Consider the following 19,191-nt stretch of genomic DNA (forward strand, 5'->3'; position numbering starts at 1 on the left):
TAAAACCAAGCTCATGATTTTCTCTCAGGCAAAGGTGCTACCACAGAACATTACAAATATTTTAACAACCAAAGGAAAACCTATAGAACTGGTCTCGAACTACAAGTATCTGGGCTTTACCCTAGATCAGGAGCTCTCATTTAAAGCCCATATTAACAAGCTGGTCACTAAACTTCGGGTGAAACTTGGGTTCTTTTTTAGAAATAGAACCTGCTTCTCTCTCAGGGTCAGAAAGAAAATTGTGACAGCAACCTTCTTGCCCATTCTTGACTATGGGGACGTGCTCTACTTGAATGTGTCATCCAAATGTCTCCAGTCTTTGGACACCGTTTTTCATTCGGCACTGAGATTCGTCACAGGGTGTAGACGCCTCACCCACCATTGTGAATTGTACTTGAAATCGAACTTGCCTTCTCTGAGTGCACGCAGATATGCACATTGGCTGACTTTAATTTATAAGGCTCTCTTAGGCATGATACCTTCCTATTTGTGTGTTTTATTGCAGAAAACAAGCAGTTCTTATGCCTTGCGTTCCTGTTTAACCCTTGTTTTAACTGCTCCCCGGGTAAGGACCGAATTTGGGAAAAGAGCATTCAGCTTTGCCGCCCCTTTGGCATGGAATACTCTACAGACTGAGCTAAAACTCTCTAAACTGATTTCACTTGGAGCCTTCCGCTCTATCCTGAAAGACAGGCAGCAGAAATTCATTGAACAGTGCCTGTGTTTCAAATCTTGATTTGTTTGTTGTGCTACTGCTCCCACGTCTCTGACTGGGACTGCTGTTGCATCTCTAGGATTGCATGTTTTGTTCTGTCTGTTGCTCTTTGTGGTCTGTGTTGACATGTGCTGCTGTTGTGCCTCGTGCTGCTGACCTTTTTGGCCAGGTCACCCTTGTGAAAGAGATCTTGATCTCAATGGGCTTTTATCTGGTTAAATAAAGGTTAAATAAAATAAAAAAATAAAATATAAACTAAGTTTTACCGACCCTCCCTTCAGATGATGTTTTCCACCAGTTATGCAAGTGTTTCTTGTAACACAACCCTCCACAGTCGAGGTTAAATGAATGGAACTAGATCTAAAGACGTTCTACTCAGCCATGAAAGAAATCTAAAGTGTTTATAGTGGCCAACGTCATAAAGTTACTGTGTCATTAGCCTGCTAACTGTTAGCCTCGATGGCTGATAGACACCCAGGTTGTTTATCAAGGCCAAGTACGCAAACTTGAGACTTGTGTACTTGGTAGTTTGGGCTTGATAAGTTTGATTCAGACCTTCTGAAACTGGAACAGTGCGTACTTGAAATGCATTCTGGGATACCTGGCTGTACCAAGTCCACACAAGTTACCTCCAGATGCATCCTCAGCAAAACATGTGGGGCAAGAACACATCCTTGTATTTGGACTGTACTTGATCAGATGGTACTTTGAACTGGAACAGATCTTGGACAGAGACTGATGATGATACTATTTAAAACCCAACTCCCCCCAGCAGTCTTTTAGAACTGGAGACTTCAAGGAACTCTACAAGTCTAGTTGTCCTCGTTTCAGCTTGTTTTTTTGGATAAAGGACAACTGGACTTGTTGGGTTTCTTGAAGCAATTCATCCAACTCTTCAGTTATACAAGACTGGTGGGGGTTGGGGTTTAATTAGAAACATCTGTCCACCAAAATTCAAAAGTCTAGCTGTCATTGTTTCAGCTTGTTGTTGTTTTTTTGTGATAAACTATGACCTGGACGATTGAGAGCCTTCACAGACAACCTTAATTACTATACGTAAGGGCTAAGAACAATGAGCCATTAGCTAGCTGCTGTATTCAGGAAGACTTTGAGCGTCAGACACAAACAAACACAACCTTTTACTGTAGAAGACAACAGTGAAGGTGAAGGGCTTTAGGTCATTACTAAATCAAACAGTGTGGCTGCTGTAGCTGATTCATGCCGGTCAATAAAGTGACGAGGTCATTGTTTAGTCTTCAGGTTTTTACCGACAGCTTTACATTGAATTCACGTCTCCTGAATTCTAGGAATAGCGGAGGACAATCACAGCTGCTGCAGTTCATTACCTTCCACCTCTGCTGTTTCCATGAACACAAGCAGCCGGCGACAGAGCCGACCACAAACTACCACCATGTGTGACAAAACAGGAAAAACAAGCGGTCATCCCCGTGGGCCGAAGGGTGTTTACATGCACACAGGCTTCCAGCTCAGAGGTCACTCTGTGAGGAAACATTTCAGGACAAATACATGTTCAGCTTTTAAAGCATTTAAAACAGACCTAGGGTCAAACTCCAAGATCACGGTGTCTGCATCCCATGAAGAACCTTGCAAACACCACAAAAAGATCATGAAGCTGACCTACTTCACTATCTCTGTTCTCCTTCTCCTTCAGGTGTGTCTAAAATAATCTGATTTATATCTTGCGTCTGATATTATGGATACGAGACGCAACTCCTGCTCCACTTAAACCAAACTGAAACGTCTCTAACGTCCACTCGAGCATAATCAGTTTCCAACAGACAGACTCCTGAATAACTTTCTTACATAAACATTTTTTGGGAGGTGGAATCTCGAGCTGGCTTCGGGGCTAAGACCGTTAAAAAAGACCGTTTTTTAACGGAGTCAAACTGAAGTCTGAAATGAAACTCAAACATCTAACACTGACCAGAACTCATTTTAAAGTCTAAGAGTCTTAGTCACTGAGCAGCGACCCGGCTGCCAGTAAGACACCGAGCCAAGTAGTTTCCATCCACACAGCTGGGGCCAACGTGAAGCACATTAGAGGGTTCAGCATCTCCTCTCCACACGGTGGCCTCCTGCCAAACTGTAAACTCAATAAGAGCGCAGATTTCTATGGGAACTTAACATAATTACCTTCAACAGCCAAGCCACTAAGAGGCTGTCAGAATCAATTAAGGTTATTAAACCTTCATCGTCCGAGGACAATGGCCTCTTCTATTAGAGAAGCCAGATAACACCCCCCCACTGTAACTGGAGGACCCGGTTTGATGCCTTCAGGTGTTCATCAAGCGTCTGAACGCACATTTATGTTCCCAGGGGCCATTAATCTGTGGTTAACCTTTTCAAACACTGAAGACCTAATTAGCGAAGATGTTGTTTACTGTATCACGTCATGAATTGGCATAAACAGTGCTGAGAAGGGTTTAACTGTTACGTGACCTGCAGCCGTCATCAAAGCAAAAGGTGGAAACCCTGAAGAATCTAAAATATAAAACAGATTCTGGTTTGTTTAACACTTTGTTAATAATTCCACATGTGTGCCTTCATAGTTTTAGTGTCAATCTACAATGTTTTTAACAACGCTGCAATTTATCAGTTCATATGCAAATAATCTTCTTGATAAATAATTAACAATTTGGCTCATAAAAGATGACGAAAGAGTGAAAAAGCTATTACGTAACTTTGCAGTGACAATGAAAGATATCTTATCTTATAAATGTAACATCAAAGCTATAAATAGAGCAGATATTGACCAACTTCTATCTTCTGACGGTTTAACTCTTAGTCTGCTCTAAATTTAACATCAAACCGACACTGCAGCTAAATTTAGACCCTGAGCGTCTCCAATAATTTCTGGTTTCACCAACAGCTGCAGAGACGACTGATCCCTCCGCTCTGAAGCTCCTGATTCAGATAAACCACTAAGCGCCAACTTAACAGCAGAGCTGAGCCGTGAAACTGAGGGGTTTTTTTTTGTTTTTTTTAATCAAAGCCTTCAACTAAAAGGGTGAGCGCTATTTCCAGCCGCTGGCCTGAATATTAAAATCCTGCATCCAGATTTAGCTGCACACTTTGTCGGTGTATCCGGTTGTCAGCATCCTCTGGAGCATTACCTCCATTAATGTCCTCGGTCAGGTGGAAAAATCAAAGATGCAAGCTGAGCTGAGGAGTGAATGTCTGCTGATGACTCCCAATAAAGCCAGAGGACATCGTTCTACTAATGGTGGTGTCTGAACCAGAGCAGCAATGAAAATGATAATTAAATAAGATCAATTTATTGCTTTAACTTCAGCATGTCTTCTTTGTAAGTTTATCAACCGTGTTTTTAACCATAAGACTCTCTGAAAGCAGCAAGTAACATCTTCCAAGTCACTGTCTGGCTGTTTAACTCTGGGGTCTATGGGATTTAACGCTTTAGCTGCATGTCTTCCAGATTTCATTACAATCATCCACTGCTGTAAAAACATTTAAGAACAACAGCAAAAATGTCTGCTAACATTCTCAGTCATCCAAAAAGTTTATCCAAAAAGTAATCTGCAAAAACTCTAGGCAACTGGAATTGTAGAGTTTCTTGAAGACGTTTCATCCAAGTCTTCTCTTCTAACAGATTAGTGGGGAGCTAGAGTTTAAACAGGAACATCTGTGGGTGGTGTCAACCTGAAACTAACATGACTAGAGTATTTTAATGACCTGACACTCACCTGGAAGTCCTTCAGTCTTGAGTTTTGTTCTGCTAACTGGACGTAAGACTGACGGGAGAGATGGGGTTTTAAAACTGAAGAAGATGAAACATCTTCCAGAAACCCAACAAGTCCCTTTGCCCTTGCTTCGGCTTGTTTTTTCATAATACCCTGACCTGGATGACTGAGAACCTTCACAGATGTCTCCAGAGCTAATTTCTCCACTCATGACAACTTAAGTTAAATTATATCAAGGCTTAAAGTTGTGGCTAGTTTGAGATACAGGTTGGTAGCTTCCTGCCTCAACGTGGTGGCGACCTCTTTGATCACTCTTGATTTAGCTGGGAGTGACACCGACCTACGACCAGAGACACCACACGGAGGGTTTGTCCATATTCATACGTGTTCTTTTGTCATAACAATCCAATAACTGCTGAGATATTTCAGTCAGGATGAAAGCAGTGAACCAGCTGAATCCTGGAGGCCAGAAAGCCTTCCCAAGGTGAAGAACCAGGCGACACATCCACCTTCAACTTGGCAACCACTCCTGCAAAGTCGAAGGCTTTATTTTGTCTCCGTTTCACTCCACAGTAAAGATCCAGACACGCCTGTCCTTCACAGACTTCTGACTTCAACAACAAAGAGTTTTGAGTATTTGGTTACAAGCTGAATGACTCTCAGATTTTACATATTAAAACATGTCCATGTTAAAACTGTCAAGCTTGTCAAGCATGTCAAGCTTATCTTTTCATGGTTAAATGGAGTGGGAAATACTGTGAAACATCTCACTTCACCTCGGAAATTATAGAAGAATTTTAACAGGGTTATTTGCACGTTCAGCTGTTTTAGAAGGAAAGAATCACTTCAGTTCAAAAACAAAGAAGATTATACAAATAGAAACTAAGATAAAAGGTTTAAGCTTCGTATTGTCTTCCTCTCAACCATACAACTTTAGTCCTCCTGAGTGAAAACTGACCCTGGTAGTCTGTTTGACTATTTATAAAGCCTACTCATTTTTAGCCAACTCTTCTTCTCAAATAATTACTAAGTTATAAATCCTCCATAGGAATTATTTTATGAATTATAAGAGGTAGAACACATGCCAGGGAATTTCATCAGCGTACCTGAACTACTGGGGCGTGAAGACACGTTGTCAAAGCTGCTTTTGAAGCCAAACTAATGTGAATGTGATCAGTTTGTGTTCTCAGTTGAAGCTCGTTTCTGAGCACTCTGCCTCATTACCGGGCCTGAGTCACGCTGTAGAGGATATTTTTAGTCGGGGGTTGCAGGTTGTTGTCTTTGCTCTGTAGAGACATGTTCTCTGTGGTGTTTTACTTTCTGGTGAATTTCACCTTCACGTTGACACACTGAAAACAAATCTGAACCGGCTGAACGTCCAGTAATGAAGACGGAGAAGGCCGAGGACAGGGCAGGTCTAATGTCTCTGTAGGTGACAGATGGTCTCTAGTGGACGTTTCAGGCTCTGGTTGCTTTGGTCACCCTCTAGTATATTTCTAAGTGAACCAAGCAGAGCATAAAAATATTTCTAGTGTATGGACGGAGATAGCTCTTCTTCTATTTGAAAAAAAAAATACCATCAACGCCATCGCCGCTCAATCTGCACTAACCCGACGCTCCAAGCCGCTATCATCATGGTGGATCTGGTGGTAGGAACCAAAGTCGCTGAATTTAATTAAAGTCCTTTGTTAGCCATGGGGGATTTTCTGTTTGTATGCTTACCTGAATTTAACCAAGGAATTAATGTTAATAAAATGTCATAAATTCAAATTATGTTTAACCATTCACGATATCAGGTGGTTTTACAGCAGCACACATTCAAATAGTCCAGGCTGAGCTACAAAACCTTAGCTAGCTCTGTGAGGCAACAAGAAAGGCTTTCAATAATAGAGGCAGAGGTCTTTAGAGGTCATAGGTCAAAACCTTTGAAAAATGTCAGATTCAGTCTTAATCTGTTGTATTTTATAAGCGGATATGTAACTAGAACTGTAACTGTGGTGGGCACTTCCCTCTCATAGAGGTAGAGTAGAGGGACTAAGTTGCAGAAAAAGGAAATACTTGCTTAAAGGTTAGCTTCCACCAGTGCTCAGTGATCCTAACTGACATCAGACACGTAAAACCAGCAGAAATAAAGGTGGATTTACTTGATTCCTGAAACACTGGAGCAGCTGGAAATATCTGCACATACAGGTGAAGTCAGAAGTTTACATACACTTAAGCACTATTTGCATGGGATTAGTTCTGCCTATGAACGACATGGGATTTAAAATACCGCCCTACATCTGCGTGGCATGTGGTGCATTCACAGGAGACAAGTAAACTCGTTTTTACTGTGTTTTACTGAACATTATTAAAATCCAATCTATCTAAATGTGCTGCCACCTCAACCATCCAAACATCCTTCTACATTCTGCTCTCTGACCTCTTGACGTTGAACCAAAAACTTTGAAAAGTCCAAACTTTTATTTATTATTGTAAACACAGATTTCATAATTACCAATTGAGAACATGCAAAAAAAAAAAAGTGTACTGGATTGGTATGATCACAGACTTTGTGTTTGGAGATGGTAGGTAAATTGTGGTGTTAGTTTTAGAGGGATGGGCTTGTTCCTTAAATTCGAAGCCTGAGTTTTCCAAAGGGACTATGACCCCAGGCAGACTTCCAAAGTTGTGGGAGGACGGATTAAAGACAACAAAGGTATCGAGGTAGAGGCGTGGTCTGGACAAAGCCCTGACCTCCATCCATTATGGGCAGGTCTACAAGCCTGACTCAGTTCAACCAGTTCTGTTGAGAAAAATGGAGTAAAATCCTGCAACGTATTGTAGGAAGCTCGTGGGAGGCAACCAGAAACGTTTGACCCCAGATAAACAATTTAAAGGCAAAGCTACCAAATAACAAGTGTATTTAAACTTCTGACCAACTGGGAATGTGATGGAACAAATAAACTATCAATGTCTGATTCTAAAAATAAAGTTATGATCCTAATGTTAACTGGGATGAAATGTCAATAGAACTCTGGCTTCAACTGTAATAATGCTTCTCACAGACTACAAACTGTCAGCAAACCACAAGGAATCCAGAAACCATTCAACAGTCTGTCCCTTTAACACAAAATCCTTAAAAATAAAAAGGATGTTGCACATAAAGCAAAGCCGCAGAGACAACGGACGGTTTGGTCGTCTGAGCTGCAGCAGCTGTTCCTTTGAGGCTTTAGAGAGGACGCCAGATTTCGCGGCAGCAGAGGAAGCGCCGCTCGGACCGTCCCACTGCCCACTCCTCTGCTGACAAACAGCTGATTGTTGGATGTGGATCTGAGAGCTCACTGTCATGAACGTTCAGTCGAGTCACGTGGCGAACACAGAGCCCGTGATCGGAGACAAACCAACCCCCCCACCACACACCCTACCCCAACCTACCCCGAGGGCAGATCAACAATAACAGAGCGACATTCAGAGGCTGAGATACAACAGTTGTTTCTGATGTTCCTGGATCTAAAGTGATTCAAAACATGTTCGACAAACTTCACACCAAACGCAACGCAATTTTAAACCAATTTCACTCCAGCTACAAATAAATCCTACAACTGAATGAAAAGGCTGCAAAAGACACAACTATTTTCCACCAACTATTGTCTGAGGGGGACAATTAATACTTCGGTTAACGGGCAAATAATTAACAGAACGTCTGTTATGTTCCTCATAAAACCTCAAAACCCGACCACCAAGACTTGGATGAACCGACTTTGAGAAGCCCTACAAGTCCAGTTGTCCTTGTTTCAGATTGTTTTTGTTTTTTTTGGATAATAAAACTAAAGACAGGAAGTGAATAGTCAGGGGATCTACAAACTTGGTTGGACTTCCAAGCAGAAACCTCTTGCAGTTCCTCACACGTCCACTAGATGGTGGCTCTTAAAGTGAATTAGTTCCTCGTAGATGTATCTTAAAGACATTTCATTCCTAAAAGTCTGGGAGTGGAGGGGATGGGGGTTTAAAAAGGGTCATCTGTGGGTTGTGTCCACCTCTACAAGTCCAGTAGTCTTAGTTTCATCTTTGTTTTTTTGGATTAATGAGACACCAGTTTGTTGAAGATGACTTTGATTGAGAACCAGAATGACCAACATCTCAACCGCCAACCAATCAAACATCGAGTACAACAAAGTATATTCCAGAGTAGTCTGGTGTTAAAAAGTACAAATACACAGACACCGCTGGTACAAAGTATTCAAACATTTTTTAGGTTTTGATGCTCAAGTGAAACCAGACCACCACTAATCACCGATAGCGATATGTAATGATGGTACTGTAACCTGTGGCCTACTGGGGCATCAGCTACACTCCCTGATGTGAAGTGGAGACACCTCATTAGATATCTGACTCTTTCAGCTTGTTCTGCTAATTAACCGCCTCACTGGGAGATAATTAACACACTCAGGCTGGTTGGTTTTATCATTTATTCTGTTACCAGTCCAGGAAAGTCTGTTTCTCCCACTCACCGCTAAGCTTTGAACAGCTGGTGGCCTACATCTTTATACGAGCTATCGTAATGATTTTCAGCTAACAAGCTTCATATTTCCTCCTCCGCCCACTCACTGCTTCTCAAACACCTCGTCTTTTAGGCCCTGTTCAGACTTTGGATTAAACACCTGACATCCTGGTTCAATCCGGTCACGCACTGGTCACATCAGACTGATCTTTTGTCAGTCCACATGTGGAGGTGGTCTGGGACACATGTGACCTTCTTCCTTTGGTAGTGTGAACACACAATGAGTCCTGGGTCACATTAAAGACCACCTACTCAACAGGGCTGATCTGAGGAAGAGGAGTTTAACTCATTCATTCAACCACTAGTAGAAATTACCACATGAATAAGAGATGTCGAAACTAATCTGAACTAGAATCAACTCAGGAAATTAGTTAATGTATGAGGAGCCACGTGGAGTTAAGTTACATATTTCCTCAATAAATCCCGGCGTCTTTATTTTCTTTACTGTCAGAGATGTTTGTTTCTCAGCAGTGACTTGATTCCTCTGAGGATGGTATTGAGAGAAATCAGATGTGAGTTAAGTTTGGTTGCGTAACCTCGTGCACATAATATTTGAACATTTATTCATAACATAGGGAAAATGGACACAGTCGCCTGACGTCTAATTGACATCTAATTGATATCTGGAATGTGAAATTAACATCTAATTGATATTTGGGAGCAACATAGAGAATCAACCAGACCACATATGGAATTCTTTTCTTAAATAATTGTCCATGTGTTTGGGGGTGGACATAATTGTGACGGATGAAAATGTATTCTACTAATGGGATTGAGGTCTATGTTTGGACACAATTATTGTCAGTAGGGAGAGCAAACCTGCTACAGGAAGACACGGTTGTTTCCAAAAGCAAAGGTTCCGTACTTTTAGGTAGAGTACTGTGTCCAGCCCCATATGTTAATGAAGCAACACACAATATAAAAACAGATGCATGGCACCATGAAATAAGTCTGAACTCGCTTGGCACCCAGAATCAGACTCTCCAGTGATTCTTTGTGACTCTGAAGATACTCCAGATACCAGTAGACTCCAAGAACTTAGATTACGTGTTGACGTAAAGAGGTACAGGCTACAACTGGCCCTGCCTGGTACCTCATCTTTGTCTTTGACGATGGAAGAAGCTTCCAGGGTTCAGGTCTAATCTGAGTCTTCGTCTCTAAAATAAATTAGATCTTAACATGTGAGAGTCTTTCCATCTTGTTCCAAAATCTGGATCATGTCTCCAAGTCACCAACCAGCTGTTGGTGGTTCTGATCCAGCGGTAGGTAGAGATCCATTAGAGACAGCAGCTGGTACAATATTCTACTGACCACATGATGGCGCTGCTGATTTACAGACACACAAACTGAGATCAGATCTCAAGTGCTGGCTGGGGACGCATGTAGAGACCAGAGGTTGCGCTAGACTTTTTCGTTGTCAGTCATTTTGACTGACAAGGTCATAAAAATCCCGTCATAATCTATTTTTACCCGTCACTTTAATTTTTTAAAATGATAATAAATACATATTCAACAGCATTTAATTTTCACTAAAGTTTCATTAACTTTAAGTACTTTTTTCAGAACAGTACTGACTTTAAATGGTAACACATCTTGTCCGTACTCGGAACGGGACTGCTAGCGCTAACAGCTCTTAGACGATACCGTAGGGTTGAAGTGCTGTGATGGTATGCTAATTATATTTTGGTAGCCGTTAGCTGCGTAGATGTCTATGGTCTATGGTTAGCCGAGCTCTGACGTGTGCATCAGTAAATTCGGTGTACCAGGAAATCGTGCACCGACAAAAGTTCTGTGATGTTTGGAACGAAAACTGCGATTAGAGACAAGAGCCAATTAATAAGGTCACTCGCCACCAAGTGGTCAGAGGTGTGAATTGCAATCTGTCAAAATGACGGATGGCCTTCAGATTTTCCCGTCATATTTAAAAAAAATAAATAAAAAAAAACGTCAATGACAGAAATTATTCGGTTAACGCGACCCCTGGTGGAGACACATTTATATTAAGACCAGGTGGAGACACAGGGACTTAGAGATGAACCAGGTGAAATCAGACTGTCCAGGGTGGATGTTAATGGGTGTGAAGGTGGCGTTTTCTTTTAACAAACTGATCAAACCTATTTTATTTTTTTTTTCTGTTGAGGGTTTGTCTCTTTTTAAAACCTCAGAGCACTGCGGTCATGCATGTTACCCATCATTCCTTGAGGCAATTCACCGGCTGCAGCCGCGCCCACAACAAAACCTGACGGGAGCAGGGTGTGTTCAAAGATCAGACAATCAGCAGGTGAATCCTTTCACTGAAATTAATCTGACCCTCCCTGCACACACATGTAGCATTCCATTCATCTTTGTCCAACCTTAAAACCAAGTCTAGACCTTTAAAGAGTTGCCTGAAGTCAGTGCAGAAATGTCCTCAATGCCATGGTTGCATATTCTGTTTATTTGACAGTTTTATTATTCAAAAGATTGTTGACGGTGCTTTTACATATAAAACTGTCAGAGCAGCAGAGAACCACACCCATAGTAAACTACAATTACACCTTTATTGTTTAACTGTAAAGACTCTTTCATAACTCTTTAATAACCACTGGGACTATGGAGTATGGAGTATCACCACTGATTCACTTTGATTTATTTAGAGATACTTCAGTTTTGAATCAAACATTGTTGCCAGGTGTGAATTCTGGTTTTTATTTCAGTTTCAAAACTGAAAAGTGAATCAAATCATTTTAGGAAATCATTAGCGACACCAGCCCTGGTTCATCACCTTTATCAACTGATCTGAACATTTGGTATTTCATTCCTCTGGGGGTTTTGTTTGCAGAGGAGTATTTTATTGATGTAATAAGTATCTGAAATCAAACTAAAAATAAATGACGCTCAGCCCTGACGTCAACTAATCTCATCACTAGACTGGTCGCGTGAAACCAGTTTCACCTGATTTCTAACGAGATGCAGAAAAAGGCGTATTAAAGAAATGAATCGGCATCTTTTAAATGAAGACGGATTTATAAGTGAAATTAATGTTTTCTTAAACCAAGCCCTAAGAACTACATATAAGACATGTTTATCTGATGTCTACGTATTTGTCTTCTCTAAAACATGTTGTATTATCCTCAATAGGGCCAGAAGGTTGTATGTAGGTTTCACGCGACACATCTCGCCATACAACGAGATTGGATTTAAAAAGTCTGAGAATAGAGAAGAGCAGGACAAAAGCAAAGACCCGTGAATGATGAGAAACTGAAGGGAGACGATGAAGGAGACACCAACATGCCTCTGGAACCAATGAGTACAGTAGTTTGAAGGGAAATTCTTTCAAAACTTAAACATCTCTACATGAACTGATGGTGAGTTGAATGGATTCAGGACCTTGTAAATCAGACTCAAATCAATTCGGGCCTAATCCTCAGAGCCCTCACACAAGCCAGTGTGACTTGGCCGGAGCTTCTTCTGGAAGGATTTCCGCAGACGTGCCGACTTTCTGAAGTGCTGATCTTTTACAAACTCCCTGTAATCCAGTTTAAAGATTGACGAGAGTCATCCCCCTCGAGCCGAAGTCTAACACCAATAAAATGTGTCACAAGCAGCGAAAAGGTTGTACATTACACAAAGACTTTCCTGACTCCATGAAAGTAGAGAAGAGGTTTTACTTCAGCTTCCTCCATCAGATAATCCTGACAAATCTGAAAGCACATTTACATTTACAGTCCCCAACGTCTTTCCAGGATAGTGTGGCACAAGTTTGACACAAAATGCGATTGCAGTCCTGGTTGGTGGATTAAAAATACTTTTATATCCATTATATGCAAACACTGGTGTCTGCAGAAGTGAAATGCATGATTTAATTAACGTATTGAATATGAAGACACGTGCTTCAGAGATGCAAGGCCAAAACAATCGCCATTTGCTTAGATGACGAGTTTTGACTGCACAGTTAAATAACCACAACTTGCATATCAACCAGTCATTTGAGACACCGTGTCTTACTCGATTAATCATTATTTAGTTTGTACTTATCATACCATAAAAGGCAAATCCAAAACTCTCCAAATCAGCAACATTACAAGAAAGAAGTAGTCAGAAGTACAAGGTTCAGGGCTGTTAAACCCTGGCAGCGCCTGAAACAACTATTCCTGGGTCATTTGAATATTTAAGAGAGGTGCTAAAGAGAGGCAGATTAACTGGGGTCAAAGTCCTCCTGGAGTATCGCCACAGAAACGAGCAACGAGCAATGTGACGAGCTACAGTCCAGGAAACACCAGTCCAGAGAAAGAAGTACTACGCATGTACACCTTTGGTATACTTGAGTCAGCAGCAGCAGTAATCTCTCTGTACCGATACCTGCAAGCAACTGACTCAGCTTTTCATTTTCTCATTAGATTCTTTTTGTACACTTTAAACCTGAACTTGAGTTCAAGTCAAACCAGGGCACCTCCCAAAATATTACCCAGAATCCAAACATCTGTGACACCAGAGCAGCGTGTCGGGGGAAAGAAAAGGCCTCTAGGTTTCAAAGGTCAACAACACGTGATCCTGCCGGGATCACCCGGACAAATGGCTGCCCCGGCTGTTGCCGCGGTTACAGCCCCGGCCACCATAATGAAAGAAATGATGTCGGGCTGGGCTCATTTGCATGTTGACGTGACACAGCGGAGCCGGAGGAGGAAAAAGGAAAGTGAGCGTCAAAGAAAGAAAACCTGGAGAAACTGCTGCTGAAAATACCCGTCATGGCTACGAACCTGAGGGTTAGAAAGATCTATACCTACTGGAACTGATTTATAGCAGCTCTGAATCAACTGATCAAATAGATAAATGTTGAAATAGTCTGAAAGTGTTGTACCCCTAAGATCAAGGCTTGTTTTGAGGCAGGCAACAAGTATTTAAGCTTCAAGAAACTTTTGAGCTATTTTCATGAAAGATTTCTGGATTCTTTAAGTCCTGTTAGCTTAACAAGTGGTTTAATGGTCATTATCTTTGGATCTGTGCAACATAATGTGATACACCAATCAGCCACAACATTATGACCACTGACAGGAGAACATTGACCATCTTGTGATAGTTCAATGTTCTGCTGGGAAGCTTTTGGACCTGGCATTCATTCATGTGGATGTTACTTAGACATGTAGCACCCACCTAGACCAGACCAGGTTTTCACCCCCACCCCATAGCAATGACACTCCTTGATGGCAGCAGCCATCCCCAGCAGGATGCAGCCTGACACAGGCACACACACAAAAACACTTTAGGAACAACTAAAAAAACATGAAAAACAGAACAAGGTGTTGACCTGGCTTCCAAATTCACTAGATCCCAAACTGATCAAGTATCTGTGGGATGATCCACAGAGGCCTTAACAAGGTATTTGCAGAGGTGTTGATTTAAATCTACTTGAATAAACAGACTTGATTACGACTTGGTGACGTTAATAACAATTGTATTCCGTCATTTTGCCGTCAAATGTGATGCTTCATGTCCTTTAGACACACAAAACAATCTTAAAGAACTGTACAGGACGTCATGTACGTGTGATGTGAGGTGTGACTCTGTGATGTAATTCCTAAAAGTGTTAATGTCGAATCACCGCAGTCTTATTCATCAATGAATGGATTAAGTCATAGCTGGTCAGGTCGACAAGGAGTTTAAACGGTCCACTGCTGTTGGTATTTGTCACGGTTTGATGCTAACGGACTAAAAATAGCATCATTTAGAAAATATGTCAGGATGAATAAACCAGAATTCTCCACTGACATGACACAAGGATGAGCAAACACATCTTGGAAATGGTTGCGTGTTGACCGATGCATGGCTTCAATAGTGTTTGACTTTTCTAAAAGGAATACGGTTTGGGTTGAAGCGAGAAGGCAATCTAACGCCACTACAGGAAGCAACCACTGAAATGCAAGGGTTTATGGGTATCAGGAGACAGATGTTGACATCTGATAGCCAGTCAGGCTCAAAGGACTGAGAGTAGCAGAGCAGATAGAGGGGGAAATGCAGAGCTAAGATGATCTGAGGCTCATTAAAGGGAGCTCATTGGGTTAAGATAAAAGGTCTAGGAAACTCTAGGGAGACATTAATCTCTTCACATGTGAATCCAAACACAACAGAGTCAGATCTGAGACATGTTTCAGCTCCGTCCGAGACCTAGGAAAACCCCCGGGAGGCGAGGCGACCGACACTTGTCATCACTGTCAACAAGAGACCGTGGTCTGCTCAGCGAAGCGGCGAAACTAATTCACTTCACATTCCCCTAATTACAAAGACTGATGGAGGGGATCCCACCGCCGTTAATGTGTCTGAAACCAGATACGAATGAACTCTGCAGCTCCGTCTGCAGCAGGGAGGAGGAAGACCATGTTCAGCTTTGTCCTCACATTTAGACAGAAGTTCAAACATGAATTGTACTTTTGGAGAAATAACTGAGGGGAAGTCGGTCACAGGCGTGAATCAGGAACAGTAGGATATGTAAAGTGCTTTGTCATCGCAGCTGCTAAACAAATTCAAGAGTAATCTGTGGACGTAATCATCATTAGCTCTGATCCTCCATCAGCAGCTTTGGGCTCAGTGATTTAATGTTTCTTCCCTCAAACACCACTTGGAAATAGAAAGTACACAAGCTTGGACCTTTTTAAAGCCAGGAACCAGACAGGGTGTAGCGTATTTGGATTGATGGCTGGGAGAATAAAACACCGGCTCATGTAAAGTTTTCTTTGGAAAACAACAAACAGGACATCCTGAAACAGCTTCTCCAACTTCCTAGCTCTGTAGCATCTATCTTAAAGGCCTGGTCTCTGGTAAACCTGTACCTGTGGCCAACAGGAAGCTGTCTCATGGATCTATGGATCTCCCGGATCAATATCTGGAGGCATTTTTAAAATGATTAGATCAGATAGGGATCAAGCCAGGTCATTTATTTTAGCTTCTTCTTCCTCTTCTGTATTAATGGCGGTTGGCTAGTGTTCCTAGCGCTAACAGTAAACCCCCGACCATGAAGAGATATTAGCTCGTCGTCTATCTCTTTGTAGATGACAGTGAGTATTTAGTGGGCGTCCAAGGCTCTGGTTGCCTAGGTCACCCTCTTCTATATCATCTGGGTTCAACCCGACGCTCTTAGCCGCAATCATCGTGGTGGATCTGGTGGTAGGAACCAAAGTGATGGACGATGTTTCCTTCAGTTAAACGTTTAGGGACCTCTGTGTTTGAGTCTTCATCTCTACGACTCGCTGAAGTTTAAGTTCTTTGAAGGAAGGTCTTCAGCGTTCGTTACACGTCAAACTAACCGGATCCATGGATCTGTGCTACATCAGGAAATAAACGCCAACTTTCTGGGGGCTTAAACGTCTAATTTCTACTGAGGAATATCAGAAATACTAATCCAAATACCTCAAAGAATCCAAACCACTCCCTCAGGAATTCCTGGACTGAGCACCAGACCACTTCTTTCTCATCTCCTGCTGCTTCCTCCACGGCGTAACAATGTGAGGAAAAGGCAACGTAAGACCTATTTACAGGAAGTATGGAGGTCTTCACCGGCCAACTGACCACGCACCGCCGCCTAATGATCCTGAATCATGTGTAGAAGGATATTTTAAAGTGGATAAGGATGCACATAAACAGCTTATCCTAAGTAAGGACACTTGGACGTGAGGAATTACCCGGCATGCCTCGGCTGGCTGGCCGCATCGCTACAGCCAAAAACCAATCGTATCCCGACTTTGAGCTTGAGGAGATCATGTTCTGGAGGCTGCATTTTGTATCGTCCAGTTAAATCAGATAACCCTGCAGAATTTCGGGATCGTTTTGTTTTCTGTCTCTTTGTGGTGGTTTTAAAACCTATTCTGGTAGTTTTGCATCTTTTAGACGGTTTGAGAGGTCTTTGTAGATGTTTAGTATGTCTTTGTGGTGGTATATTGTTTTTTCATGGTAGTTTCTGTCTCGTTGTGGTAGTTTACCGTCTTTTTGTCTTGGTTTAGTGTGTCTTTGTGGTGGTTTTAAACCCCCTTTTTGGTAGTCTGGACCTTTGTGATTGTCTCAGGTCTCCGTGGACGTTCTGTGTGTCTTTGTGGTGGTTTGCGGTATCCTTGACCTTGATCCGTGAAGTTCCTGAACCTCGCCAGGTCTCAGGAAGGACTGCTCGCTCACAATAAAGTTGCTGCTTCCTGCTGTGACATAATGCGACTCATGATGACCATAAAACACGGATGTTGCGAGGAAGGTGCAAAAGTCAAAGTCCCTCCAGGAATCAGGAGCTGGGGCCTCCACCAGGAGGAAATAAAAAATATCACAAGACAATCACTCGCGCTCTTTCTGCAGGTGCTTTGAGAGAATATGAACCGACATAGTGGTTGATTTGAAAGCAACAACAAGCTCAGGGTAGAACACAATGAGCACAGAGAGCTCTTATGTAATCATGCAACACAGATAAACCCAGACTCAGCTGGTTCCCTGCATCCCAGACCTCTGATGCTGCCACATTATCTGTTCAACCGGAGCAATAAAACATCAGAGTGATCAGACCCACCACCCACGGGCTGTTTCCTTATGCAGAGCATGTCCATTGATCGTGGTTCCCAGGCTCCTGAGCAGCCTTTAGGCCTCGGCTCAGCTCTGACATGTTCCTGCTGCTGCACAACAACAACCACACTGCCTCTCCGGGTCATGCACGCACCGATGAATCCTCATCTCGCTCCATTTTTTTTTCTTCCTCTCCGCTCTCTCCAATGTAACAAGGATCAAATGCTCGGTCCCCGCTTTAGCTGACACCGTCTCACGTCCAGCCGAACCCCATTCAAAAAGTGATAGAATTTGGATTCGCCTTGCTTTTCAACCACACGCCTCGACTATTAATAATAAATTATCACTTTTACTAAAGCAGCGCAGCCTACTCTTTAATTCGGCGCGTATATAATTCGCAAAGCATCTTCCTAATGAGATACTTTAACTTTTTAACATATTGTCAGGCGGTTATTTCTCCTGCGTTCTGCCACCTGATCCCCCATTAGATGTCAATGGCTCTGGGGTGAATTGTTCCAAGCTGTGTTGAAATAAAAATAATCACGGTGCTTGTTATGTAAGCCGATTTTAAGAGTATCTCAGAATTAGTCTAAATGTGCATTTGAGCCTGTATTATTATGCACAAGCTTTTATAGTTATTCAAGAAAACCTTTAAAGTGATAGATTTGTGAAGGAGGCCTGGCGTCAAGTCAACAAAGCTAAACAAACAACTAGTTCTGCAGCCAGAGAGAAAAGAAAATGTTGAATGTTTAAAGGTTGAATGTTTTTTGTTTGGAGTAAACAGATTTTAAACTCATCGTCAGTCACGGTTCTCCACCGGGGGGAGGGGGGGCTACACCGTCAGGCAGCGGCGTCCCGGTGCCGCTGTCCGCTAGCACCGGGACGCCGCTGCCTGTTGTAGCCCGTCAGCTAACTAGCATCACGGTGTGGGTGGGTTCAGGTCTCCCGGTGCATGCCGGAGCTCCCTACCTCCTTTCAGTGGACACTCCCGAGGCTCCGCGGCAGGTTCTGTGGAAGCAGGTTTGTCTTTTATAAATTCCCAGAAATGCAGCGCACGTCCCGGACTCAGGTCTCCAGATGATCGGTGTACGCCCCGGCAGTCTGGGCCACGCTCTCCCCGCCCCGCAGCCTCCGACTCCCGCAGCTATCCTGGGAAACTGGCCCCGTGACGTCACGGCCTGGGTAAATGACACTCAGCTGTGGAGCGGCCTGCTGCCTCTAGAGGGCGCTGCTGCTGCCTCCAGGGGGCGCTGCTGCCTCCAGAGGACTCTGCTGCCTCCAGAGGACTCTGCTGCCTCCAGAGGACGCTGCTGCCTCCAACATAAGGCTTTAATTCATCCCTCTTAACGGGTCAACGAGGAAGTTTGATAGATTTATTTATTTATTTTTAATTAGAAGCCTGATATTGGAAATAATAAGTCAGAATAATAATATTTTTTTTTAATGTAAGTGTTCATTTGACCTTTAAACAAATTAAAATACATATATTAATAACAATTTCCATATATTATTTTTATTTTGTTTCCTATCTGATCTGATGCTTATCAGGCAATTTACTGGTTTCATTTTAAAACAAAAAAAGATAAGCTCGATAGAGATCGTATTGAGAGTAATATTTTTATGGAAACCAACTTTTTTTTCAGAATTTGTGAGTTTTTTTCGAATTAATTTTAGGTATCATGACAATAATTTCCAATTAC

At 42.4% G+C, this 19,191-nt stretch overlaps 1 protein-coding gene across 5 annotated transcripts in view; it reads right to left on the reverse strand.

The window, feature by feature from the left end:
• LOC311499305 (unconventional myosin-VI-like) overlaps positions 1–18,619 on the reverse strand; it is a 114,623-nt gene extending 96,004 nt beyond the window's left edge. For all 5 annotated transcript variants that reach the window (XM_084560244.1, XM_084560243.1, XM_084560242.1 and 2 more), the window contains exon 1: positions 18,461–18,619. The gene's annotated coding sequence lies outside the window, so the exon portion shown is untranslated. The remainder of the gene's footprint in view (positions 1–18,460) is intronic.
• Positions 18,620–19,191: the final 572 nt, after the last annotated feature.

Source organism: Chelon labrosus (assembly GCF_963514085.1).
Source record: "Chelon labrosus genome assembly, chromosome: 14".
In the NCBI taxonomy this organism is placed as follows: Eukaryota; Metazoa; Chordata; class Actinopteri; order Mugiliformes; family Mugilidae; genus Chelon; species Chelon labrosus.